The 27,069-nt window shown below is 37.7% G+C and overlaps 1 long non-coding RNA gene across 2 annotated transcripts in view; it reads right to left on the bottom strand.

Annotated features, from left to right (window-relative positions):
* Positions 1-17,181: 17,181 nt before the first annotated feature.
* Positions 17,182-27,069, bottom strand: part of LOC105486074 (uncharacterized) — a 127,626-nt gene continuing 117,738 nt past the window's right edge. The window contains exons 6-7 of one of the 2 annotated variants that reach the window (XR_011620526.1): positions 23,784-23,905; positions 17,182-18,072 (exon numbers count right to left, since the gene is read on the bottom strand). This is a non-coding gene — a long non-coding RNA (uncharacterized lncRNA). The remainder of the gene's footprint in view (positions 18,073-23,783; positions 23,906-27,069) is intronic. The other variant, XR_011620527.1, reaches the window with a different exon arrangement.

The following is a 27,069-nucleotide window of genomic DNA, read 5'->3' as shown; positions in this document are numbered from 1 at the left end:
TGGTAAAGTGGGGGTTCTCTTAGTGTTGAGGAAAACTTAAACAAAAGGCTCCTACAGTTGTGTGGACCTGGTGGTCAGAGGGAGCACTGGGAGTGGAAAAGTATTGAGTAATGATCTGAGTGAAGATAAACGTCTTGAAGGGTTACGGCCCTCCCCATTTAAGAAGGCCTCCAACTAGAAGCGCGGGTGCTAGGAATGCGGCTATGCATGAGAACATGACCCAGGCAGGAGGACCTGAGACCTTGATTGCAACTCCTTTCAGAGACCATAGCATATTGACTCTACATCAAGTCTGGTGTGAGGAAGTGGTTATCTCCTGTGACGTCTGTTGAGTAAAGCCTTTTCAATTGCCTATGGTCAGCCTGAACAATCATATAGAGTGAAGTTGGCGAGAAGCAGAATCCCTTCATTTCATTTCTTCATTTTTCAGGACCTGAACAAGAACCATGGGTTACCCCCATGTGAATCCAAACAGGTGAGTCATTTTTCAGGACCTAAACAAGAACCATGGGTTACCCCCATGTGAATCCAAACAAGTGAGACATGGAAGGGCTGTGACAATCACTGGGTACTAGTCTGAAGCAATAGCAAACCAAAGCCATGATCAAGATAACTCCAAGCAGTAAGATCAGACCTGCCTGAAGGGCTAAAAGTAACCATCAGTCCCAGTAGTTATTGTGATGGTTAATATTCCGTGTCAACTTCATTGGATTGAAAGATACAAAGTGTTGATCCTGGTGTGTCTGTGAGGGTGTTGCCAAAGGAGATTAGCACCTGAGTCAGTGGACTGGGAAACACAGACCCACTCTTAATCTGGGTGGGCACAATCTAATTAGCTGTCAGCAGGGCCAGGATAAAGCAGGCAGAAAACCGTGAAAAGGAAAGACTGGCCTAGACTCCCAGCCTACAACTTTCTTCTGTGCTGGGTATTTCCTGCCCTCGAACATAAGACTCCACGTTCTTCAGTTTTGAGACTCAGACTAGATCTCCTTGCTCCTCAAGCTTGCAGACAGCCTATTGTGGAACCTTGTGACCGTGTAAGTTAATACTTAATAAACTCTCCTATTTCTGTCTCTCTAGAGAACCCTGACTAATACAATTATCGAGTCAGGAAAATATGGGTCAGAGCCCTATCCCTGGCCAGAGGTATCAATTCAGACACAACATAGCTCTGGCCAGTAAGTTAAGGCTGACCTGAAGCCTTCCAAGCAGAGGTAGTGCCCTGATAGAGGACACACCCCAAGGGCATAGCTGGTCCTTCTGGAAGCAAAGCATTTACAATGTTGGGACACTCAAGCAGAGCATATATACACCTGTTAACATCAGGTTAGCAGGACCTCCAGAGCAGCCTATGGTCATCAGGCCTCCAACCCTAGGATTCCCAGGTCAGTCCAAAAAAACTCGGTTGAATCCCTAGTTTTAGAAGAGCCACCAGCAGTGGCAGTAGGTTTCAAACAGTTTTGCTTATTCATAACATCTGTTTTTCAGCCTCACAAGTATGAACAACAGCTGAAGGTGAGGGGTTCTGCATGGGATGTACAGCGGCTGAAGCCATGACTTTCTACTGTCTCACAGGCATTCAGGAAATGAGGTCATTCTCTGATGCTCCTTCTGTCGTAGGCGGGGTCATAAGATCACTGTCAGTTTGAATCTGAAGTGCTCACAGCAGCTGAGCAAGGCAGCATGGAGAATGAGCTTTTTGGTTTGTTTGTTTCTTTGGAGTACAAAAAAGCTTTTAGGAGCAGTAAGATAAAGATCATTAACATCCTCCCTGGTGCCTCCCCAGGTGTCAAGGTTTTAGTTTTGTTTTATTCACTGCTATCGTCAGTGTGTTCCATCTAGTAATAAAAACTTTATTATTTAAAAAAGTTATCAACTATTTTTTTTTGGGGGCTGGCACGGGTTGGGTTGTGTGTGGATGGAGTCTTGCTCTGTTCCCTAGGCTGGAATACAAAGGCGAGATTTCAGCCCACTGCTACCTCTGCCTCTTGAGTTCAACCGATTCTTATGTCTTAGCTGCCCAAGTAGCTGGGATTACAGGCACACACCACCATGTCCAGCTAATGTTTTCTATTTTTAGTACAGACAGGGTTTCACCATGCTGGCCAGGCTGGTCTCAAACTCCTGACCTCAAGTGATCTGCCCTCGTTGGCCTTCTAAAGTGCTGGAATTACAGGTGTGAGCTACTGTGCCCAGCTGAAAGTCATCACCTATTCTTATTTAGACTTTTCATCTGAGAGATATGTTAGGACAAAAGCATTTGTATGAAAAAAAAAATTCTACAAAGTAATCACAGACACATTATGGTTAAGAATTGGTTAGTATAAAATCTTGAAGTTTTAAAATATTTCAAAATGAGTTTACATATCTCCCATTCCTTGCTTAATAGCCATTGTGAGCTGTCATTGATTTGAGGCTTCAGAAAGAAATTGAAGGGAATGCAAAGCCCTTACAGGATCCCTCATGAGACTATGGTGTCAATAATTATAAAAGGAGAGTGTAAATTTGAAGAAAAGGGGATAGATAACCATACTGAACACGAGAAATACCCTTTTGAGGAATTGCTGCATTGAGACCTTAGATGACTTACATGCAGTCCAAGTTTGGGTTATTTTGTCCTCACCTATCGGTCACCTACACCTGTGATTTAATTTTTCATTAAGACATGTGATAATCCTGTGTCTTGGGGGTGATATGAAGCATTGAAAATTCATAGTATGTCCCATGTCTGAGCCCATTAATGTGTAGCTTGGGTCACAAACCTGGGCCTGCTGTCAAATGCACTGTGATGAGGAAACTTAACAGGAAACAAATGTACCCTTGTAGGACCTGAAGAGTGTGCCCTGAGTCCGTAGAATGCATGGGGATGGCTAAGCTAAACCCAGAGAAAGTGTCCACTGCCGTCAGGATCCTGTGAAACTCTCCTAATGCGATGAAATGCCCAACATGACCTACCTGCCAAGAATATTCTGGTTCTTGACTTGTGGAATATATTCATAGGTGGTGTATTTAACCTTGACCAGAATTTGCAGTGAGGGCAACTTTTCTTTGACAGTGGCAGTTCATATGTGTCAGCCCAGTCTAGGATGGTGTCTGAATTTCCATGGGCTGCCCTCTTGTGTATCCAGGAGGTAATCAGTCGCATATCTGGTTTCTCAACAGTGGAAGATACTTCAGTTTTTGTGTTTCGTTGACAGGTGTAGTCAACTCACTGGTTATGTTTCCCACTGTCAATGTGGAAGTCTGTCTAATAAGCATCCATATGGATAACAAAAGACTTACAAGGACTGGAATTGGTTTTTACCCAAATGTTTCCTCACCCAGGAGAGCTTATTTTGTAAATGTCTGTCTGAGACTTGCCAGTGTCTCCAACAAATAGTTGTATTAACTGTAACCCGTAAGTCAAGTAGGTTCACAATCTTCCACATACCCTCTATAATTTTCCTTATTGTAGCAATTATATCAGGACTTGGTGGCAAAGGCTAGAAGCCATCTGCATAAATAAGACATCAATACCAATAACACATTCAGGAGTGAAAGCCTTAACAAGAGAGATTTGTAATAACCAAAGGGAACCACTCATAGTCGATCTCGGACAGGGGTCCTTGTAGTGATCGCCTCAGACCCAAAACCACAGAGCATTATTATTATTTTTTTTAACTCATCTTGGTGCCAGGGATTTCAGGGAACATGGCTATTTATGTTCAGGCTCAAGAAATGCAAATTTTATTTATCTCATTGAACCTTAACCTTGGCAAAGGACTTCTGATATCCCCTACATCCCACCAAGGGAACAGATGTCTTGTAGTTTCAGGGACCACCTGGTAGAATTTAATCGTAAGTTTTCTGAGACAAGGGCAGCTAGTGAAGAACTAGGTGGAAAAGCTAGCTGAGGGTGCAGAGCTGTTTCTTGGCCAGGATTCCCACGGAGCAATGCAGGGCAGGCATATGAGAGGAGAGCAGGGCTTCTGGAGGGGATCAAATGAACTCTCCTGGTCTCATCATGGTGCTGGGCAAAGTATTAATATACCAAAGGGATGGGAATTCCTTTTTCTTCTAAGGTTTCAGCATCTTGATGCACCACAGAGTATTTATCATTGACCTGCTTAGTATTACTCAGCATGTAGAAGCCCCCTACCTCTCTCTGGTCTTATTGGTAGAGGGCTCTAGGCAATGGCTAAGAAATTGCTTTCCTAGCTTTTGCTGGACCCCTATGCTTGATCTCTAATCGGATTCACCAGATGCTCAGCTGGAGGGTCAGAGACTAATGAGAAAGACCAGTGATCCCGCTCAGAAATGAAAAGGTTATAAAAACCATTTCTCTAGCATCCTTTAAGAATATCCCAAACACTTTCCAAAATCCCCCGTCAGGACTGGTGAAGTGCCCACAGGCTTTGCTAGCACTTATCAAGGCCAGTTTGTGAAGTGTTCCCTGGAACCCTGAGACTCTTGCAAATGATGCACTTTCATAATGCCCCAGGTACTTTGCTAAAACCTCCCAAAGGTGTCTTATAAAATCTTCAGGCTTTTGTTCTTCCAGAGCTTTCTTCATAAACTATCCTGTTCATTGTACGAATTTGTCAGGAATCCAGCTAAGTTGGAGAGAATATGCAGAGGCTACCAGGTGTCAAAGTAGTCAATTAAAGCAACAAGCAAAAATGGAAGTTAACAGTCAAGGCTTTAATCAATTACATCAATAATATAAGCAAGAGGGTAAACCAGAGGAAGTGCTAACTTCTCCTGTTTTATTTTCCCCCATGAAACAATGTACTGGTTCGAAGTCAGGTAGATCAGCGCAAATGTAGGGTCCCCAAATTTTCTTTAAAAACAGCAGTGTAATGAGCAGATACTAAGAAATTACAAGATCAAAGGCTAAGTGGCAGTAGGGATCCAGAGAGGTAAAGGTATCCTAAGAGCTCTTCTACCCTGAGAGCATTTGTTAATATCTAGAACCCAAGCTTTTTTTACATGGCCTTGTAGGGCATGAGGGCAGAAACAAAAGCCACTATTCATCCAAGAGAGAGTCTACAGGTACTACTTTCTCTCAATACCTGGTGCACAAAATTCTATATCTTCATTCTAGGTGTGAACCAGAAATAAGCCCATCAACACCACCTTCACATCATGAAAACTATCCATAAATTTTTTATTGTGGCTAAGCAAAACAAGGGAGAAAGTCCTTCAGAATAATGAACCGCAGGAAAAGAAGTATATATTTGCAGCCCAAGCTCAAATGCCATGGGTGAGCAGAAAAAAACATGCAAGTTAATAATTTAGTTAAAAGTAATACTAAACTAGTAGTGCATCCAGGCAATTAAAAAATATAAATTAGAATCAAGTAAAGAAGGCAAAAGAAGCAAATAAAAAAAATACAAATCAACAGAAAATAGAAACAGACAAGTAAAGTCTTCAGATACTTTAATTATCTGTACATTATTAAATAATGTATGCTTAAAATGTGTTAAACTATATTAAAGATGTATGTTTACTCTATCTAAAAGATAAGAATTGAGCTTAAAAACATTGACAGGGAACGAATATAGTTTTAAAATGACCTCACATATTTGAGAAAAAAAGAAAAAGCAACTGAACATCTGTTTAAAAAAGAGACCATACGTAATTAAAATATGCAACTCTAATAACATATTTTTGAATAAGAGAAGGAGTTAAAACTTTCTAAATTTCATGGATTGTCTAGGAGGATGATGAAGGTATTAATTAATTTTAGAATTTGAATCATTAAGTATATATGTTAAAATGCCTATAATACTAAAAAAGATAAATAGTATACTTAATTTCCACAGTAGTAAATAGAAAAAAAAATCACAAGGAAATGAGCAAATAGGCACATAATAGAACAAATAGAAAGCAAAAATGATATCAATAATTTATTTTGTAGCTATGATGAAGACAGTGTATCATTGGTGGAATAATAGTCACTGGAACAATAAAACCAGTAAATGATAAAATCAATGTATTTTAAATATTATAATTATAATACATTATACATATATTGTGATACATTGATATACTATAATGAAATCAATATATCACTTATGAATGGACCCTGGATATATGGCATAGTTGATTCTGTCAAATATAGGCAAAAATGAAGAACAGAATAATTTATGATGGATACTGGTGCTATGCTCATGAATTTTTCATACTCATGAAAAGCAAAAAATGAAATTGACCTGTATATTAAATCTCAAAATAATTCAAGGTCAATCAGACTCAAATGTGACAAAAATGTGATTTTTGAAAAAAATTTAAATTGGAATAAAAAACAACCACTTTTCATAATGGAGGAGATGGATAATTTGACTACTAGAAAATTAAAACCATTGTTTTCAGAAAATTCCACAAACAAGGCAAAAAAGCAAAGTATTAAGTCAGAGAAGATATGAATTGCCTATCAATCACCAAGTATTGGCAAAGCACAAAATATCTCCAAGAAAAAAATATAAATTTGTAATCGAAATGGCAAATAAACAATTAAAATTATTGTTGATTCCAATAGTAATAGGTGAAAAGTAAATTTAAGGCACAATTATTAATAAAAGTATCACACAACAAAGCAGAAAGGCAAATATTAAAAAAAAAAAAAAAAAAACTTTCCAAATGGTAACTTTCATATAGTGATAGGAAGTATATACATTGTTAGAATCACATTTGGAAAGATTTTGACATCATCTAGAGAATTTAAAAATGCACAAATATTTTAACATAGCAATTTTACACCTAGGTACACACCCTAGAGAAAATTTTGCACTTATATCTTCCAGAAGACATATTTAGTCATAACTATAGCATAATATAATGGTATGTCATACAATTCATATAAATAAATCAAAGCTACACACACATACACACACACACAAATCTTACAACAAACATAATTAAAAAAAAAAAAAAAAGTCACAAAAGATCAAAAACAGCCTGAACTAAAATATATAATTTGGAAGTTCATACATTGGTAGTAGAACTTTTAACAAAAAATCAACAATGCCAATGCGGTAGATTCATTGACAGAGGAAGGAAGAGGATGTGATTAGGCAGAGAACACAGGGAGTTACAAACGTGCTTTTGTTGTCCCGGTTTTGACTTTATGAACACATAGGCTTTATATACTCTATTGCATGTATACAAAAATAAATCCTTCTATTGTTAAAATTTCCTACTCTATAGGATAAACTACACACTCCTAAACTTGTCAAATGAGGTCCTTCAAAATCTGACCTCATGCTACCTTTTAAATCTCATCTCTCAACTTTCTGTTAGGAGATTTCTGTTTCTAACATATAAGATAATCCAATGACTTTCTTACTTTTCTGACTTTGACCTTGCCCCTTATTCTGACTACCATTTCCCTCTTTAGTTTTTTTTATTAAATGAACAAAACCTTCATGGTAAAAATCAAATATACACTCTTATTCTTGTTTTCTCTGAAACTTTAAATCAAAATTAACTGCCTGTTTTCATGGTAGTTTTTATATTCTTCTATGATAACATTTATTGCATTGTATTTATTTATCTCCTTACATGTCTGTCTTCAAGAGCAAGACATACTACTGACCTAGTATTCATGTTATAGTATTCTTTGTCTTCCTGAATCACACAGAATTGTGTGATACTTTTTAGATTGATCAGCTTTGGAATTACCTTCCTGTTGAAATGTGAGTCCCTATATAAATTTTAAACCTCACTGATGGCTGCTTTGAAATTGTCTGAGTTGTGTTTTCTTTTTTTTTTTTTTATTGAGACCGAGTCTTGCTCTATCACCAGGCTGGAGTGCAGTGGCCCAATCTCACCTCACTGCAACCTCTGCCTCCTGGTTTCAAGCGATTCTCCTGCCTCGGCCTCCCAAGTAGCTGGTACTACATGCATGCACCACCATGCTCAGCTAATTTTTTGTATTTTTAGTAGAGACAGGGTTTCATCATGTTGGCCAGTATGGTCTCAATCTCCTGACCTCATGATCCACCTTACTCGGCCTCGCAAAGTCCTGGGATTACATGCGTGAGACACTGCACTCGGCCTGAGTTGGGTATTCTATTGTATGTCGACATCAGCATGTGTTCATGTGTCTTTGTGTGTGATGTGGGGGTTTAAATGTAATAACTGTGTATGATGTGTGGGTGCATTGCTGTTTCTGTTCTTCTGAATGTGGGTAGGTAAAGAAAATTGTGTAGATGAAATTCAGTATGCTCAAGGTATATCTAGCCTATTGAATGGAGAATTACCAGTTTTGCACTAATTCATTGGCTTTGCTGCTCATTGTAACCATTGTAAATGCTCTATTATACATAGACCTGAAACTGGGCATTATATTTTATTTTATCCACCCTTGAGAAGGGAAATTAAAAGGAAAATGAAAACCAGAATAGCATTGCATTTCTTATTATGTTTTTGAACCTAAAAACTAGTGGCAAATTCTAGGAAAATTTTACCAGTCTATGACCACGTGAAAAATAAAAGTTAAAATATCAAAAAAGTGAAATTGATGTGATATTTTGTATTAATTAACGTATTTATACTAGTAGAGGAAATTATCACATTAAGGATAAAATTTCTGCTAATTGAACATATCCTTTTATGTAATCTCTGCACAGATGTAACACATTAAATCTTTACCTTTTAGAAAAATTTTATTGAAATATTCTGCACTTATTTCTAAGGAGAAAAGCTGAATGCCTTTTAAAAAAATTGGTCTTACTCTAGTTTACTTCTGTTATTTTTCCATATACAAAGTTAACATTGCTACGGGCTGCAGGTGGTGGCTCATGCCTGTAGTCTTATTAATAACATTTTGGGAGGCCTAGGTAGATGGATCGCTTGAGCTCAGGAGTTCAACACCAACCTGGACAATATGGCAAAACCTCGTCTCTACAAAAAATACAAAAGTTAGCCAGGTATGGTACCATGTGCCTGTAGCCTCGGCTACTAGGGAGACTGAGGTAGGAAAATGGCTTGAGCCCAGGGGCCCAAGGCTGCGGTGAGCCATGATCGCACCACTGTACTCCAGCCCGAATTTCAAAATGAGGCCCTGTCTTAAATAAACAAATAAATAAAAATCACTGCTATGCGTTTAAAAACATACAATTTTGGAATGCTAAGCAAAATTTAGTGTCAAGTTGTAAAACATTTCACCTTATGTTTCCTAGATTCTTTCTGTGGTAACTGTACATGTTTTTCACCATTGATCATGAAACAAATCCCATCCTCCCCAAAACAACATCTGCTGAAACAGATTTGTCAGTAGAGAGGGTTTCCAGATCTGAATTGTACTGTTCAAACCATTGTCAGTATTCAACTAATAGCTACTTCCATTTTGGGGGCTATATTTAAGCATTCATTCTTGATTCAAGTTGTCTTGTTCCAAATACAGAAGTTAATTTTTAGATGTTCTGGCTAACTTTCAAGTCAAACTTATCACAGTCTACTGCCCAATTCTAGAATTCACCTCTGACCACTTAGGTCCTATGTACTGAACATGACTTAGTAACTCTAAAACTCATTTGCTGTTGTTCCTTCACATATCTTTCATATGCCAATTGACTAGGAGCTCTCTTGAAATAAGTGACTAATTTTATTCCTGATTATTTCCTCAATGTTTATCCTGTGGCTTGTGAAAAAATGTTCAATAAAAATTAAATGAATATGTGAATGAATATTATGATGGAATAAGATGATTATAACCAGAAATATCAATGAGAGTTGAGGATTGAAAACTTGCGGTAATTTATTTTAGGACCATGTCAACTAATTTTATTAATAATATGTTCATTTTTATCTCATGTTGTACAATGACCACAACAATGAGAAAGGTGGTAAATGTCACTACAAAGAAGGATGTGGTTTAATTTTATTTCGAGAAAACCTTTTTTTTTTTTTTTTTTTTTGAGATGGAGTCTCGCTCTGTCGCCCAGGCTGGAGTGCAGTGGCCGGATCTCAGCTCACTGCAAGCTCCGCCTCCCGGGTTCACGCCATTCTCCTGCCTCAGCCTCCCGAGTAGCTGGGACTACAGGCGCCCGCCACCTCGCCCGGCTAGTTTTTTGTACTTTTTAGTAGAGACGGGGTTTCACCGTGTTAGCCAGGATGGTCTCGATCTCCTGACCTCGTGATCCGCCCGTCTCGGCCTCCCAAAGTGCTAGGATTACAGGCTTGAGCCACCGCGCCGGCTATTTAGAGAAAATCTAATAAGTTATCTGAATAATCATATAAGTTATGAAATGTAACATAACCTTTACTGAATCATCTATTTTCTTTTAGTGAAAAAGGCATATTTTTGGATAACTGTTTTATAACATGCTCATTTTTAGATAAAACTCTTTGTTCTTTTATTTTTATTTCACGTGATATCAATGCATAAAAATATTGCAAACAGCTTGCATTTCTCTGTGCTCTGAAGTCAGCAATTTGAGCTGCAAATGGGAAGTTAAGTTTTATGTAGATTTCTGAAATTTTCTATGCTGAATAATACTTCTATTAGCTTGCAGGGGCTGCCACAGCAAAATACAACAGTCTGGGTGGCTTAAAAAACATTAGTTTATTTTCTCATAGTTCTGGGGGCTAGAAGTCTGAGATCAGGGTATCAGCAGGCGTGACTTCTCCTGAAGCTTCTCTCTTTAGCTTGTACATGGCTGCGTTCTTGCTGTGTTCTCCCATGGGTTTTTCTCATGTGTGTTTCTCCCTGGTTCCTCTCTCTGTCCTAATTTCCTTTTCTTATACAGACACCAGTTAGACTGGATTAGGACCCACACTAACGGCTTAATTTTTACTTTATCTCCTCTTTAAAGGGTGTATCTCCAAATACAGGCACATACATTCTGAGGAACTGAGGGTAGGGCTACAATATATGAATTTTGGGGTAAGAAGGTGGTACATAAACATATAAACATTTGAGTAAAATAAACACAGTTGCCTTTAAACTAGATTTTATTTCAGTATACTAAATGTAAATATATTTTTAAGATTATTCTAAAATTTCTTATAGTCCTAAATACACACACACACACACACACACACACACATATAAACTCATGTACTACAGAGCAACTATGAACCACATGTACAACAGTGGTTTAAACTGTACCTTTTCTATGTTTGGATATGTTTAGATACACAAACATTGTACTACATTTGCTGTTTCATTGTATTACAATTGCTTATAGTATTCAGCATTCAGCAACAGGTTTGTAGCCTAGGAGCCATAGGCTATACCATATAGCTTCAGTGTGTAGTAGGCTATACCATGTAGGTTTATATCAGTACATTCTATGATGTTTGCACATGATGAAATTGCATAAGGATGCATTTCTGAGAACATATCCCATCCTTAAGCAATGCATGATTATATATACGTACCTATGTGTATATATATGATTAATAGCATATGCTAGTGATTATTTACAAATTTAACATTTTCTTGAATTTAAAAATCAAATGTTTAACTATATAATTATAATTTATAATTAATCATTTTTCATCCTTTTCAGTAATTAACAAGGCAGAAAAAGAATAAGATAATTATTATAATAACATCTATATCTGCTTTTAAAATATGCTAAATTCTATTTAAACATATAATGTTTAAAAATGGTATTAGTGTCATCCACCTTAGAATGATATATTTCTAAGATTCCCTAAAATAATTTCTACTAATGTCTTTTTAATGTATAAGAAAAAGATAAAATTTCTTTCAAAAACTGTGTCTGAACAGTAAATGTACTTCTAAAATTTAGAAGTTTTTTTTTTTTTTTTGAGATGGAGTCTCGCTCTGTCGCTCAGGCTGGAGCGCAGTGGTCCAATCTCGACTCACTGCAAGCTCCAGCTCCTGGGTTCACGCCATTCTCCTGCCTCAGCCTACCAAACAGCTGGGACTACAGGCACCCACCACTATGCCTGGCTAATGTTTGTGTTTTTAGTAGAGACGCGGTTTCACCTTGTTAGCCAGGATGGTCTCAATCTCATGACCTCGTGATCCACCCACCTTGGCCTCCCAAAGTGCGGGGATTACAGGCATGAGCCACCACACCTGGCCAATTTAGAAGAAATTTTGACTAATTTCAGTCCATATAAATTGATTGAATATGAAGTTAATGGGCACCACAAAACGACAAGTCAGTATAACTTTACAGTAGACGGAAAAGTTTCTTACCTCTGCTCCTAGATGCAGAAACTTTATTTTTTCCTCTGTCTCTCATCTGTTTCTCTTCCCCACTCCATCTTCCTCTCCCTTTCTCTTTCTGTATGCAGTCAGTGACTGAAGCTCCTCAAAAATGTCTTGATGGGCCGGGCGTGGTGACTCGCACATATAATTCCAGCACTATGGGAGGCCGAGGTGGGCAGACTACCTGAGGTCGGGAGTTCAAGACCAGTCTGACCAACAAGGAGAAACCCCGTCTCTACTAAAAATACAAACTTAGCTGGGTGTGGTGTTGCATGCCTGTAATCCCAGCTACTCGGGAGGCTGAGGCAGGAGAATGGTGTGAACCCGGGAGGTGGAGGTTGCAGTGAGCCCAGATTGTGCCATTGCACTCCAGCCTGGGTGACAAGAGGGAAACTCCATCTCAAAAAGAAAGAAGGGAGGAAGGAAGGAAGGAAGGAAGGAAGGAAGGAAGGAAGGAAGGAAGGAAGGAAGGAAGGAAGGAAGGAAGGAAGGAAGGAAAGAAGGGAGGGAGGGAGGGAGGGAGGAAGGGAGGAAGGAAGGGAAGGAAAGAGAAAGAAAGAAGAAAGAAGAAAGAAAGAAAGAAAGAAAGAAAGAAAGAAAGAAAGAAAGAAAGAAAGAAAGAAAGAAAGAAAGAAAGAAGGAAGGAAGGAAGGAAGGAAGGAAGGAAGGAAGGAAGGAAGGAAGGAAGGAAGGAAGGAAGGAGAGAGAAAGAAAGAAAGAAAAGAAAGAAAGAAAGAAAGAAAGAAAGAAAGAAAGAAAGAAAGAAAGAAAGAAAGAAAGAAAGAAAGAAAGAAAGAAAGGGAAATAAAAGAAAAAAAAGACAAAAGAAAAACCAAAAGAAAACGCCTTAATGGCAACAGGAAAAGTCAACTACCACACAAGTGTGAAGACAAGAAAAATAGTAGAGCCAGTCTATACTCAGGAGCTGGATATTTTACATGTTTTTATTTTTTGTAGTAAAATGTGTTCATCTGCTTTGAAATCACCTTTTGTTTTGCTTTTCTCCTTTTCCATTTTTCTTTTCCTTTCTTTCTCTTTATCTGCATTGGAAGCAGCCAATAACCTTGTGCTGGGTATTGTAAGGATCAGTAATTTTACTTAGTAAGTAAGGCAAATACTTTTTTCTCAAATAGATGAAATGCAGGGAATTAGAAGAGTGTCTTTTTTGTTTTTATAGTTGGATGTACCAATTTCATATTCTTAGAGACTGTTTTACATTCTGGACTTTCAAAAGGCATGAGTTGTGTGTCAGAGAATAAATAATTTTTGCATTCCTGAAAGTTAACTAATTATTTATTAGAAAGTCAGAAATATATAGAAAGCAAGGTAATATTTGAGAAAGTGATATGGAATTAATAAGTGGTATAAAATTAATAAAATATATATTAGAGTTTCCTGTGAGATAATCCTTCATTTATTTATTTATTTTCCTTGAGGCAGAGTCTCGCTCTGCTGCCCAGGTTGGAGTGCAATGGCACAATCTTGGTTCACTGCAACCACTGCCTCCCAGGTTCAAGTGATTCTCCTGCCTCAGTCTCCTGAGTAGCTGGGACTACAGGCGTCTACCATCATGCCCGGCTAATTTTTGTATTTTTTTTTAGTAGAGATGGGGTTTTGCCATGTTGGCCAGGCTGGTCTTGAACTCTTGACCTCAGGTGATCCACCTGCCTCAGCCCATCAGTATATCATGAGATGCTATACTGTTATTGTCAGAAGTAATTAATTCCAACACATTCTTTTGTTTGTTTGTTTTTTGTTGTTGTTGTTGTTTTGTTTTGTTTTGTTTTTGTTTGTTTGAGACAGAGTCTTGCTCTGCTGCACAGGTTAGAGTGCAGTGTCGCAGTCTCCGCTCACTGCAAGCTCCACCTCCCAGGTTCACTCCATTCTCCTGCCTCAGACTCCTGAGTAGCTAGGACTACAGGCACCTGCCACCACGTCTGGCTAATTTTTTTTTTTTTTTTTTTTGTACTTTTAGTAGAGACAGGTTTCACTGTATTAGCCAGGATGGTCTCGCCCTCCCGACCTTGTGATCCACTCGCCTCGGCCTCCCAAAGTGCTGGGATTACAGGCGTGAGCCACCGCGCCCGGCCAAGAAGCTCTTGTAAGACTCAGCCACACAATAAATATCAACAATATTAGTTAAAACTCTTCAAGTAAGTGAATTCATTGTCCATCATATTAGATTAAAACACTTAGTAATGTGGTCGGTCATTTTTGTACTAAATGTCATTTTTGTACAAAATGCCTAGGCATTTTGCTAATAAAATTTGTAGCTCGTTTGATATGTTTGGGCATAGAGTAAGTGAAATTACATTCTCCAAACTTAAGTACATGAAGTAACACTTAAGATGATATATTAGGATATCAATTTATAATGCACATTATACAAAATTACAGCTATGTTTACCGTAAATATTTCCATTTTTATAGTTTTTTTCTTACTAAATGATTGAAAGTCAATATGCAAGCCCATATGAGAAAGTTAGCTTGCAACTTAAATTGAAGAAATATATCACAAGCATTAAAAATCAAATATGTTCATCAGATTCTAATATGTTACATTTGTCCTTAAGTGTGATTAAAACCTTTTAGAGTATATTAAGTAAAAGTATTATTCCTTCCTATTTATTTTCATGCCTATGACAGGTTATTCAGACACGTGTCAATAAGTACTAATCATATACTTTAAACTTCATACTTTATGACTTCAGTAGAAATCTTTTCAACAAAATATACTTTATAATTCAGACCTATCATATATAAAGTAAAATTTTAATGGAAGCTAGAATATTTGGGGTTGTGTTTATAATATTTTATGTGTTTATACATTGCATTTTCTCACCTTTTCGTGGGATCTGAAAATCATATCAATTGAGCTCATGGATATAGAGAGTAGGCTGGTTACCAGAGTCCAGGAAGGGTAGTTGGGTGTTGTCGGGGAGGTGGGATGGTTAATGGGTACAAAAAAAAATTAGAAAGAATGAATAGACCTACTATTTAATAGCACAATAGGGTGACTATAGTCAATAATAATTATACATTTTTAAATAATTTAAATAATGTAATTGGATTATTTGTAACTCAAAGGGTAAATGCTTGAGGGGATGGATGCCCCTTTCTCCATGATGTACTTATTTGACATCACATGCCTATATCAAAACTTCTTATGTTCCCCACAAATATATACACCTACTATGTACTCACAAAAAATGTTTAAAAATACAAAATATTTTTTAAAAGAAAAAATAATCTCGTGATGGCAAAAAAATTTAAAAATGTTGTTTATCATGATTTATGACATGTTAAAGCATGAATCCAGAAACAAAAACAAAAAGAGCTTATTTTCTTATTTACATTACTGTTTTTTCTCAGCATTAACAGGAAATGTTTTAACTACTATAAGTAATATATCTAAGGCGGCTAATATTCTATATTCTAAAACAAATAGAATAAGATTATTTCCCAAATTATGTTGTCACACACTGAGTATTAATGGGCATAAAGAAGGGAACAAAGACACCATGGCCTACTTGAGGGTGGGTGGTGGAGGAGGGTGGGGATTAAAAAACTATCAGGTACTATGCTTATTACCTGGGTGACAAAATAATTAGTATACTAAACCCTCAAGACATTCAGTTTACCTATATAACAAAACTGCGCATGTACTCCTGAACCGAAATAATGGTTAAAAACATAAATAAATATATTATTATAGTTAGATTTGTTAAAAACTAATGAATGTCATAAAACAAAAAGATAGTTAAATATTATTAGATACTATTTATGTAAATAGTAGTCTTAGACATGCATTTTTCTAAACTGCCAGAAATATGTAAAAACTTAACAATATGCACAGTAGTGAATTTCTATATCCATTCCTTCATTCATTTATTCATTTCTCTTTTATCAATTTCTTAGTGAGTTCAATAATGAGATGCACAGTTTTGTAATGAAAAGAGCATTTATACAAAGTCAGGCATATGTTTTCAATTTGAGCTTCGGTGCGATTATCTGTATACATGAAAAATATGACAGCTCACACTTAGCTTTAGAGATGAAATGAGTTATATAAAAGGATTTAGCAGAGTGCAAGGCATGTGGAAGGCCTCTGTGGGAATTTAATGTTTAATCATTATTATTTATGTGTGCAAAGTCCCATTGTTGTCTCTGGTCTAGTGTGCTTGCTTTTACACGTATACTATATACAGAAAATGTCTTAATGTTGATACCTAGATTCCTATGGTAATATAATTGAAGTTACAGGCACTGAACTTGGTTTAATTAGTTATATGAACTACATTAAAGAAGCTACTATTCAATTCAGAAAAAAGCAGCATTTGCCATTGAAGCTGTAAATATGCTTAGATATTCTATGGTAACTTGCTTTAGACTAGTCAGGTAAGTGTTGGGATTTACAAGTTTCATGTCTGGAGACTGTAGGAATTCACACCACTGTCTCAGAGTAAGATTCCTGTAACTCTAGACTGGATAGGGACTAATGAATCTTTTCATTTATTTATGAAAGTTCATGGTCTCTAATGGTGCGTCAATTCAGCAAATATTTACATAATTAGAGAATATACTTTGTGTATTATCTAAAGCTATTTATTTAAACTTTAATATTTAGAGGCCTGAAATTATGTTTTACTTCATTTATGGTGATTACATACATAAACCAGAAAGCCATGATACTAAAAGGAACAAATTAAAGCTAACCTTCATCTACTTTGAAATGTACAATGAAAATATTTTGGAGAACAGAGAGCTTTCTCTCCTTATTAACTTTTCAAAACTGAGCAGTATTTAAATCTATTAAATGGTTTTTATTATATTTCTCTTAAAATATTAGTCCAGCATTCTATGCCTATGACAGTTGATTCAATCACCTGGTCAACACAATCATTTTATTTTATGTCTGCTGTAGCTTTTAAGAGTGAAAACGTTCTGGTATTATTTGTGGAAAGGCAGTTTGTAGGAACAAATATCAAACTGTTGCTTTTAGAGGATCTGTTTTCTTTATAATTGCTACTGGCATTAACAGTCATCTCTGAAACTTCTAGAAAACTGGCTGATGGATTGGTATGCAGAATAATCAAAAGAGCCACTGGAGATAATGACATTCTTTATTGGGAATTGCTTGAAGAAGATTTCCCTTTTAGCAAGATAACTACCACATAGGGTTAGAAAGTGTAGAAAGGGTTTTCCTTTCCTTTTCGGCCTAAGGCAAAACTATAAGCTCAAATGGACTTTGTCCCTTGCAAGACATTTGCGTTCTTCAGCAATTCTTAGTTTAATGGGCTTAACAAGAAGAACGGGAATCTATTGCATGAAACAGCAGGTCAGCATTTGCTCCTGCTTTGACTGCTGTTGAAAAAAATCAAATCGTCTTGCACACAACAGTTAAAATATTTTCTTTTACCAAGTATGTTATTTGGTGTCTTACAAGGCTTATAACAACAACTAACAGGATTATTATTATTATTATTATTATTTTTAGCACACACTGTCTTCAATTCCCTTTCACACATTCATGTGAGTGTAATGCAACAGTATAAATAAATGAATGTTTTTTTAACTGTGCTGCATGAACCTAAATGACTCCTGGCTTTATCTCTTTTTTACATCATTTGTATGTTTTGGCAGGCATTTCATTTAGTTTTTGGTCTAATTTGACGAAAAAATATGTCAATAAAACACAAGAATTACACAAATTGCAAACTCCAAAATTTTACCAAGCCACACATATTGCTTAGAATTTCTTATCACTCCAAATGCAAGTTTGTTCCCTTCATCTCTTCTTTTCTATACCTATTTCCTATTGATATCTTCAAATCTATTCTATTGCATCACTCTTCTTGTCTTCCAACAGGTGAATCAGGGTTTGTGATGATAAAACTGACCTTGATTTGGGTGGAAAAAAAAAAAAAAAAGACAGTAACCCAATGCTGCAACTCAATGCTATTGTCAGTTCTGAATCAATTCCTTTTTTTTTTTCCCTGCACACTCACATACATTCACACAAGACCCCAGCTAGTACTCTAGGACAATGCTACCCTATGTAAATATAAGACACAAATGAAAACCACCTATTTAATTTTAAAATGTCTACTAGCCAAATTAGAAACAAAAAGAAATAAGTAAAATTAATTTTAAGATTATATTATTGAAACCAATAGATTCAAAACATTATCATTTCAACATATAATTAATGTGGAATTATTAAAGTGATGTTTTTACATTATTTTATCATACTGAGTCTTCAAAATGTAATGTGTATTTTATACTTTAATTACTGCTAGGGCATGTATGTGGGAAGGGGAGAGTTGGCAAGACTGACTTTGTTTGAGCACGTCTGATGAGCAGGCACCCTTGGCCCTGCCCATTTTCTGAGTATAGTTGTTCTGCATACCTATAAATTCTATAAACTGTCTGCTGCCTATTCAATAAATTATTTTTTTCTTTAGTTTTTTTAGTTTTATTTACCGGTGCTTTGCCACCAGGAACCCTGATTGATACAAATTTGCATCCCTTTCACCGGCTCCTTTTCTTCTGCATACATTTAAACCATCCTTAATAAGCAAAATCATTATTAGTTTGTTCTAAATAAACTGCAGTCAGCCATGCTTATCAAATTAACAGCCTAATTAACTGGATATACTGCTGTAAGCTTAATATATGAATTGAGCTGTAATGGAATATTTAAGGCTCTATTTTTAACCTTAGTACTTCTTAATCTTCTTCTCTCTCCCAAGCAAAGTTCTTTCGATACTACCACAAAAGTATTGCTCTTTCCAGTCTCTTATTTCTTTTATATTACTTTGACTTAATTTTTCACGTGCATAATGGAAAAAGATACAATGATTCTCCCTTTTCAAAGACATTCTTTATATAGTGTTGGTAATGATCCTGCAAAGTAGAAAGCTATTTCTGGATATACCTTGTTCAAAAGTATTTAAAGCCAATTTTCCCCCTGCAACCTCCACAAATTTTAGCATAATTTACAAGATCTTTAGATTGCTTTTCAAAATTGGAACTCTTGCATTTATATTCAGAATCATTTCCAGGTGACCCTCAGTTTAAAAATGGCAGCCATAGGACCCTTTTGACATCACAGCGTAAGACACATTATTCTCACACTGCTGAGTTAGACATTCCTTTAAAATATTTCCACAATACCTATATCTCGGCATTTCAGAATTTATTACAATGTATTATAATCCTTCATTCATTTTATGTCTCTCTCGTGTATACTCTAAAATTTCTGTGGAACAGACAATAAATATTTATTGAATAAACTGAAACAAATAGGCACATCATCAATATAATGGGATTTAATAAAAATGTATATATTTGTTTTAAACTTGTTACTGATAATTGTCCAACTCTAAGGTATTTTATTGTAGGAAAAAAACTTGCAACTTTGATATTGAACCTACATTAGAATACTTGTTTTGCCACTGAGGAGCTGTGTAACTTCAGTGAAGTTATGTAACATATCTGAGGCTGAATTCCTTTTATTCTATAATGGAGGTAACAATACCTGTTATGCAGTTCTGATGTCAGAAAGACAGGTGATTAGAAAGCTGTAGAGCTTGCTCTCTATCACTAAAGTCAGCCAAAATAACAAATATCCAACTACCTTTTGACAAAAATAAAGGAGAGCACCAGAGTATATCAAAGGAGTAACAAAAATTTATGAGCACAGAAACTCAGGATGGCCACAGAGAGAATGAAAAGATACACCTGGGCTCCACTACCACATCTCTCAGCCAGGCTCAGCTGGGAACTAGGAAGAACTTCTCCCTGTTGGGGAAAAGGTAAGCAAGAAGATTCCAGCAGCTACCCCTCAATATCTTGGACACCTATAGTCCTCACCTCTGGGGTCCCCTGCAGTCCTCATAGGCACTAAGCTCAACTAAGGGAACTACCAGGGGTCCATACAGTTGTGTGAGCCAGAGAGAAAGAGTAAACCTGTATCCTGCCACCAGTGGCCCTCATGGCTACTGCGCTACACTGTTTTGGATTTGGTACTACTGTTGATGCGTGTTTTGCTTCAGGGGTGAGTGGTTACTGTGCCTTTTCATTTCTGAGGCTAAGCTGTCAGTGAACCACCCCTGCCCAGTAATTCAACCACCCCAACCCAAGCTGCAAGAAGCTACGGCACTTTTCTGTGTGGGGCTAAGTGGCAGTGGAACCTCTCCACTTACCCCTAACAGTTGTGACTGTGGCTTGCCTTTTAGCACCCAGGCTGAAACTGCACACTTCCTTCAGGGAAAACAGTGCCTTAGTGGAACTTCTCCATCTACCCTTCCCAGTCACTGCTGCACCCTGTCTTCAAGATCTTGAGCTGGATCTGTGAGCTCTCTCTCAAAAGAAATAGCTATTTGGCAGAGTGACTCCAAAAAAACATTTCCAGTTGCTGCGGAATCCTGCCCCATAGAACGCCAGCTGAAGTCACACACTACCTGCCAGGGAAATGGTGCTTTGATAGAGCTATTTCATATGCCTCTCCCATTTGTTGCTATCCCCTGTCCCCTGTGTTGGAGCTGAAGCAGTGCCAGACATCCAGGGAAGCAGTGCTTCAGATGCCCAGAGCAGTCACATACTCCATTGCCTAAGCTACGTGGCACCATGCATCCCAGGGAAATGGTGTCTGGGCTTCCAAGAATAATCACACTGCTTTCGATTGAGCTGAAGGGGCACATTGGCCCCAGTGCCTTGGCTGAGCTGAGAAGCCGCACATTTAACGGCTAAGCTGATGAGTATCACACATCCCAGAGAAACAGATCAGTGGCTGAGCTGAGAAACACTGCCCTCTAGGGCAAACTATGCTAGCATTCCACTTCATTGAAGCTGGTCTAGCCTCCTAGAGTCTGAGCTGCTGAGACTTGTCTCTCTCTAGGGAGTGGAGTCAAGTTGTGTTGCTCCCTACACTCGGGGCTCACACACGCAAGCTGTGTACCATCATTTTAGGGTTTTGCTACCACTGCACCTGGCCTAACAAGTGTCTGGAATACTGCCAATTTCTACCATCTAAGAGCCTAGAGTCACCAACATACAGTGCCTCATTTCCTGGGACATAAATTGTTACTGAGTCCTATTGGCTTTCATTCATAATTTGCAGCAATATTCTGCTCATCAGGTCCAAACCTTCAGAGAACACCTTCTTCCCTGGAGTCAGGCCAAGACTCTGCCCTGTCCTCTACAGTCAGAATTACAACCACAACCTGGCCATCTGTGCCTGAGCTGCTAGGGGATGTCTCTGAGTCACAGATCCTGGCTGTTTGGGCAATCTACAGTAAACCCTGCACAGAGAGTGAAACTTCACCCCAACACTCAGGTACCAAAATGGATTTGTAAGATCTTAAGCCTAAGACTCTAGCTCCACATTCACTATGAGCACATGCACCTGGAACCCATTACCACTACGGATACTTATAGGCCATGTTGGATCTAACACTAGGAGGGATCCTCTTTGCTGAGTCTCCTCATTTTGGAGAAAACAAAAATAAGACTACCCCAAAATCCCTTGCTTCCAAGAACTTTAACTACTTATACTCTCATTGCCACTGCCACATATTTCTATAGCCTAAGTCACTGAGATAGTCACCGTTATTGCTGACTTGATCACAGCTGAAGAAGCTGCATGGAGAATATATCACTGTATCTACTTATTACCGGAGTCACCATACCTATCTCAACCAGAACAACCCAACTTCAGGTGAAAGTCTTTCTCTATGAAAGCCACTTGTGAAGTTTAAAAGAGTCAATTGCTGAACAAGATATACAGACAAAATGCAGGGACAAAAGAAACATGATAAAGTAAGGATATGTGAGATCACCAAAGGAACACAATAGCTCTTCAATAACATCCTCCAAAGAAAAAGAAGTCTAAGAACTCCCAGAAAAGATATTCAAAATAATGACCTTAAGGAAGCTCAGTGAGATACAGCAGACTACAGACAGACAATTCAATAGAATCAGTAAAACAGTTTGAAATATAAAAAAGAAATTTTATAAAGAGATAGATATCATAAAACAGAATCAAACTAGAAATTCTACAGCTGAAGAAATCAATGAATGAAATAAAACATACATTAGGCACCTTAATACTAGACTAGATTAAGCAGAGGTAATAATCTCTGAACTTGAAGACAGGTCATTTGAAATTACCCAGTCATAGAAAAAAATAAAAATATAAACATAAAAACTGAAGTAAGCATACAGGACTTATGGGACATCTTTTTAAAAATGCATATATTTGCATTATGGCATTAACAGGAGAAGAAGAGATGGGAAAAGGCATCGAAAATCTATTTAATGAAATGATGGCTAAAAACTTCCCATCTTGGGAAAATTGTGGACACCAGATTCAGAAATCTCAAAGGCTTCAAATATATTCAATCCAAAAAGACGTTCTCTAGGGCACAAGAGAGTGAAATTTTCAAAAATCAAACACAAAGAGGAAATTCTAAAACCACCAAGAGGAAGGCATCAAGTCACATATGAGGGAAGCCCCACTGGACTAATAGCAAATTTCTCAGCAGAAACTCTTACAGGCAAGAGATAATGGGATCATACATTCAAAGTGCCAAAATAAAAAACTATTATCAATCAAGAATACTATACCTAGCAAAACTATCCTTCTGAAATGAAAGAGAAAATAAAGTTTTTTTCCCACACAATCACAAACTGATGGAATTTATAACCATTAGACAAGTCTTAAGAGAAAGTTTCTAGAAAGTCCTAAATATGGAAGCAAAAGGACTATAATGATCTTCATGAAAACATGCAAAAATATAAAACTCACTGGTAGAGTAGATACACAGAGGACTAAGAGAGAGGAATAAAAACTTACCACTACAGAAAAACAAGCCATATTGATATATAATAAGAGAGAAAGGAAGTAGCAAAGGGTACACACAACAACCAGAAAACAATTAATGAAATCACAGGAGTAAGTCCTCACATATTATTAGTAATAACCTTCAATATAAATGGATTAAATTCCCCAACTAAAAACCATAGATAGGCTGAATGGATAAGAAAACAGGACCTAACTATATGCTACCTACAAGAAATAAACTTTGTCTGTAAAAACACAAACAGACTGAATGTGACAGAATATAAAAAGGTATTCCACACAAACAGAAACCAAAAACAGGCAGGGGTAGCTATACTAACATCCATTAAACCAGACTTTAGGTCAAAACTGAAGAAAAGACAAAAAGGTCACTCACTATATAATAATAAAATTATTAATTCATCAGGAAGATATAACAATTATAAATACAAATACACCCAACACTAGAACACCCACATATATAAAGCAAATATTATTACATATAATTGGAGAGATAAACTCCAATATGATAATAGTGATTTTAAATGCCCTACTCTCAGCAATGGCTAGATTATCTAGAAAGAAAATAAAAATAAAAACATATCAGGGCCAGGCAGAGTGGCTCACATCTGTTAATTTTAGTACTTTGGGAGGCCAAATGGATCACTTGAGGTCAGGAGTTCAAGACCAGCCTGGCCAACATGGTGAAACCCCATGTCTACATCTCTATTAAAAATACAAAAAATAGCCAGATGTGGTGACACGTACCTATAATCCCAGCTACTCTGGGGGCTGAGGCAGGAGATTTGCTTGAACTTCGGAGGCAGAGATTGTGATAAGCCAAGATCACACCACAACACTCCAGCCTAGGCTACATAGCAAGACTCCATCTAAAAAAAGAAAAAGAAAAAGAAAAAGAAAAAGAAAAAGAAAAAGAAAAAGAAAAAGAAAAAAAAATCACTGGATTTAAACTGTGCTTTCAACCTAATAGATCTAACAGACATTTACAGAACATTTTGTCCAGCAACAGAAAACAACATATTCTTCATATTGAGGCATGGAAACTTCTTCAGGACATACTATATGCTAGGCCACACACACACACACACACACACACACACACACACACACACAAAGCTTCAAGAAATTTTTAAAATTCAAAATATTATCAAGTATCTTTTTCTCACCACAGTGAAATAAAACTAGAAATTAAAAATAAAAGGAACATTCAAAAACATGCAAGTACATGAAAATTAAATGTGTTCCTGAATAAATGACAAATAAAGAATTAAAAATTATTTTTCATGCTAAACATATTAGTCCATTCTCACATTTCTGCAAAGAACTAAGGCTGGGTAATTTATGGAGAAAAGAGGTTTAATTGACCCACATTTCTTCAGGCTGTACAGGAAGCATGATTGAGGAGGCCTCAGGAAACTTACAATCAAATAAGAAGGGAAGAGGGGAAGAAATCACCTTATTCACTTGGTAGAGCAGAAGAGAGAGAGTGAAGGGGGAGGTTCTACAAACTTTCAAATGACCACATGTAATGCTATCATGAGATGGCACTAGGGGGATGGTGCAAAACCATTAGAAACCACCCCCATGATTCAATCAACTCCCACCAGGCTCCAACTCCAACACTCAGAATCACAATTCAACATGAGATTTGGGTGGAGACACAGAGTCAAACAATATTATTCCACCACTGGCCCCTCCTGTTCTCACATTTCAAAATGCAATCATGCCTTCCCAACAGTCCCTGAAAGTCCTAACTCATTCCAGTATTAACTCAAAAGTCTAAGCTTAAAGTCTCATTGGAGACAAGGCAAGTCCCTTCTGCCTATGAGTGTGTAAAATCAAAAACAAGCTAAATACTTCCAAGATACAATGGGGATACAGGCATTGGGTAAATGTTCCCATTCCAAAAGGGAGACATTGGCCAAAAGAAAGGAGCTATAGGGCTAATGCAAGTTCAAAACCCAGCAGGGCAGTTATTAAATCTCAAAGCTCCAAAATAACCTCTTTTTACTCCATGTCTCACATCTAGGTCACACTGATGCAAGGAATGAGCCTCCACTGCCTTGGGCAGGGTGGTCCTGTGGCTCTGCTGGGTATAGCCTCTGTGGCTGCTCTTAAGGGCTGGCATTGAGTGCTGTGAATTTTCCAGGCCCATGGTGCAAGCTGTCAGTGGATCTACAATCCTGGGGTCTAGAGGATGGTGGCTCTCTTCTTACAGTTCCATTAGGTAGTGCCCCAGTGGGGATTGTGCATGGGGACTCCAACTCCACATTTCCCCTCTGCACTGCCCTGGTAAAGGTTCTCCATGAGGGCTCCACCCCTGCAACAGACTTCTGCCTAGACACTCAGCCATTTCTATACCTTATCTGAAATCTAGGAGGAGATTCTCAAACCTTAACTCTTGCCTCCTGTGCACTCACAGACCCAACACCACAAGGAAGCCACCAAGGCTTGGGGCTTGCACCCTCTGAAACAATGGTCCAAGTTGTACTTTGACCCCTTTTAGCCACAGCTGGAACTGGAGCAGCTGGGACACAGTGAACCAGGTGTCAAGGCTGCTCAGAGCAGTGAGGCCCTGTGCCTGGCCCCGGAAACCATTTTTCCCTCCTAGACCTCCAGGCTCATGATGGGAGGGGCTGCTGTGAAGACCTCTGACCTACCCTGGAGACATTTTTCCCATTGTGTTGGCTATTAACATTCATCTCTTCTTTACTTATGCAAATTTCTGCAGCCTTGAATTCCTCTCCAGAAAATGGGTTTTTCTTTACTGCATAGTTGGGCTGCAAATTTTCCAAACATTTATGTTCTACTTCTCTTTTATATATAAGTTCTAGTTTCAGGTCATTTCTTTGGTTATGCAAATTATTGTAGGCTTTTAGAAGCAGCTGGACTACCTCTTGAACTCTTTGCTGCTTAGAAATATCTTCTACCAGATACCCTAAATCATCTCTCTCAAGTTCAAAGTTCTACACCTCTCTAGAACAGCAGCACAATGCCACCAGTCTCTTTGCTAACGCCTAGCAAGAGTGACCTTAACTCTAGTTCCCAAGAAGTTCCTCATCTCCACCTGACCACCTCAGCTTGGACTTCACTGTGTATATCACTATCAGCATTTCTGTCACAACCATTCAATAAGTCTCTAATAATTTTTTTGTTGTTGTTTGTTTGCTTTTCCTTTCTTTTTTTTCTTTTTTTTTTTTTTTTGGACACAGTCTCACTCTGTCACCCAGGCTGGCGTGCAGTGGCACAATCTTGGCTCACAGAGATTCTCATACCTCAGCCTCCAAAGTAGCAGGGATTGAGGCATGCATCACCAGACCTGGCTAATTTCCATGTTTTTAGTAGAGACAGGGTTTTGTCATGTTGACCAGACTGGTCTTGAAGCACTGACCTCAAGTGATCCACCCCGCTTGGCCTCCCAAAGTACTGTGATTACAGGCATGAGCCATTATACTCAGCCTCTAGGAAGATTCCAACTTTCCCTCATCTTCCTGTCTTCCTCTCATCCCTCCAAACTGTTCCAACCTCTGCCCATTATTCAGTTCCAAAATCCCTTTCACATTTTCAGGTATCTTTATAGAAATGTCCCTGTACTCTGGTACCAATTTTCTGTATTAGTCCATTCTCATCCTGTATAAAGACATACCAGAGACTGGGTACTCTATGGGAGAAAAGAGGTTTAATTGCCTTACAGCTCCACATGCTGTCCAGGAGGCATGCTTCAAGAGACCTCAGGAAACTTACAGTCATGGCAGAAGGCAAAGGGGAAGCAGTTACAATCTTCATATAGTGGAGAAGGAGCGAGAGAGAGAGAGAGAGAGAGAGAAAGCACAAAGAGAGAAGTGTTACACACTTTCAAAAAACCAGATCTCATGAGAAATCTATCATGAGACAGCATTAGGGGGATGGTGCTAAACCATTAGAAACCACCCCCATGATCCAATCACCTCCCACCAGGCCCCACCTCCAACACTCAGGATCAAAATTCAACATGAGATTTGGGTGGGGGCTGATTGTAGGTTATAATCTACAT

This window comes from Macaca nemestrina, chromosome 3 (assembly GCF_043159975.1).
Source record: "Macaca nemestrina isolate mMacNem1 chromosome 3, mMacNem.hap1, whole genome shotgun sequence".
In the NCBI taxonomy this organism is placed as follows: Eukaryota; Metazoa; Chordata; class Mammalia; order Primates; family Cercopithecidae; genus Macaca; species Macaca nemestrina.
The sequence above is the reverse complement of the archived record's forward strand: the minus strand, read 5'-3'. Positions and strand labels throughout refer to the sequence as shown.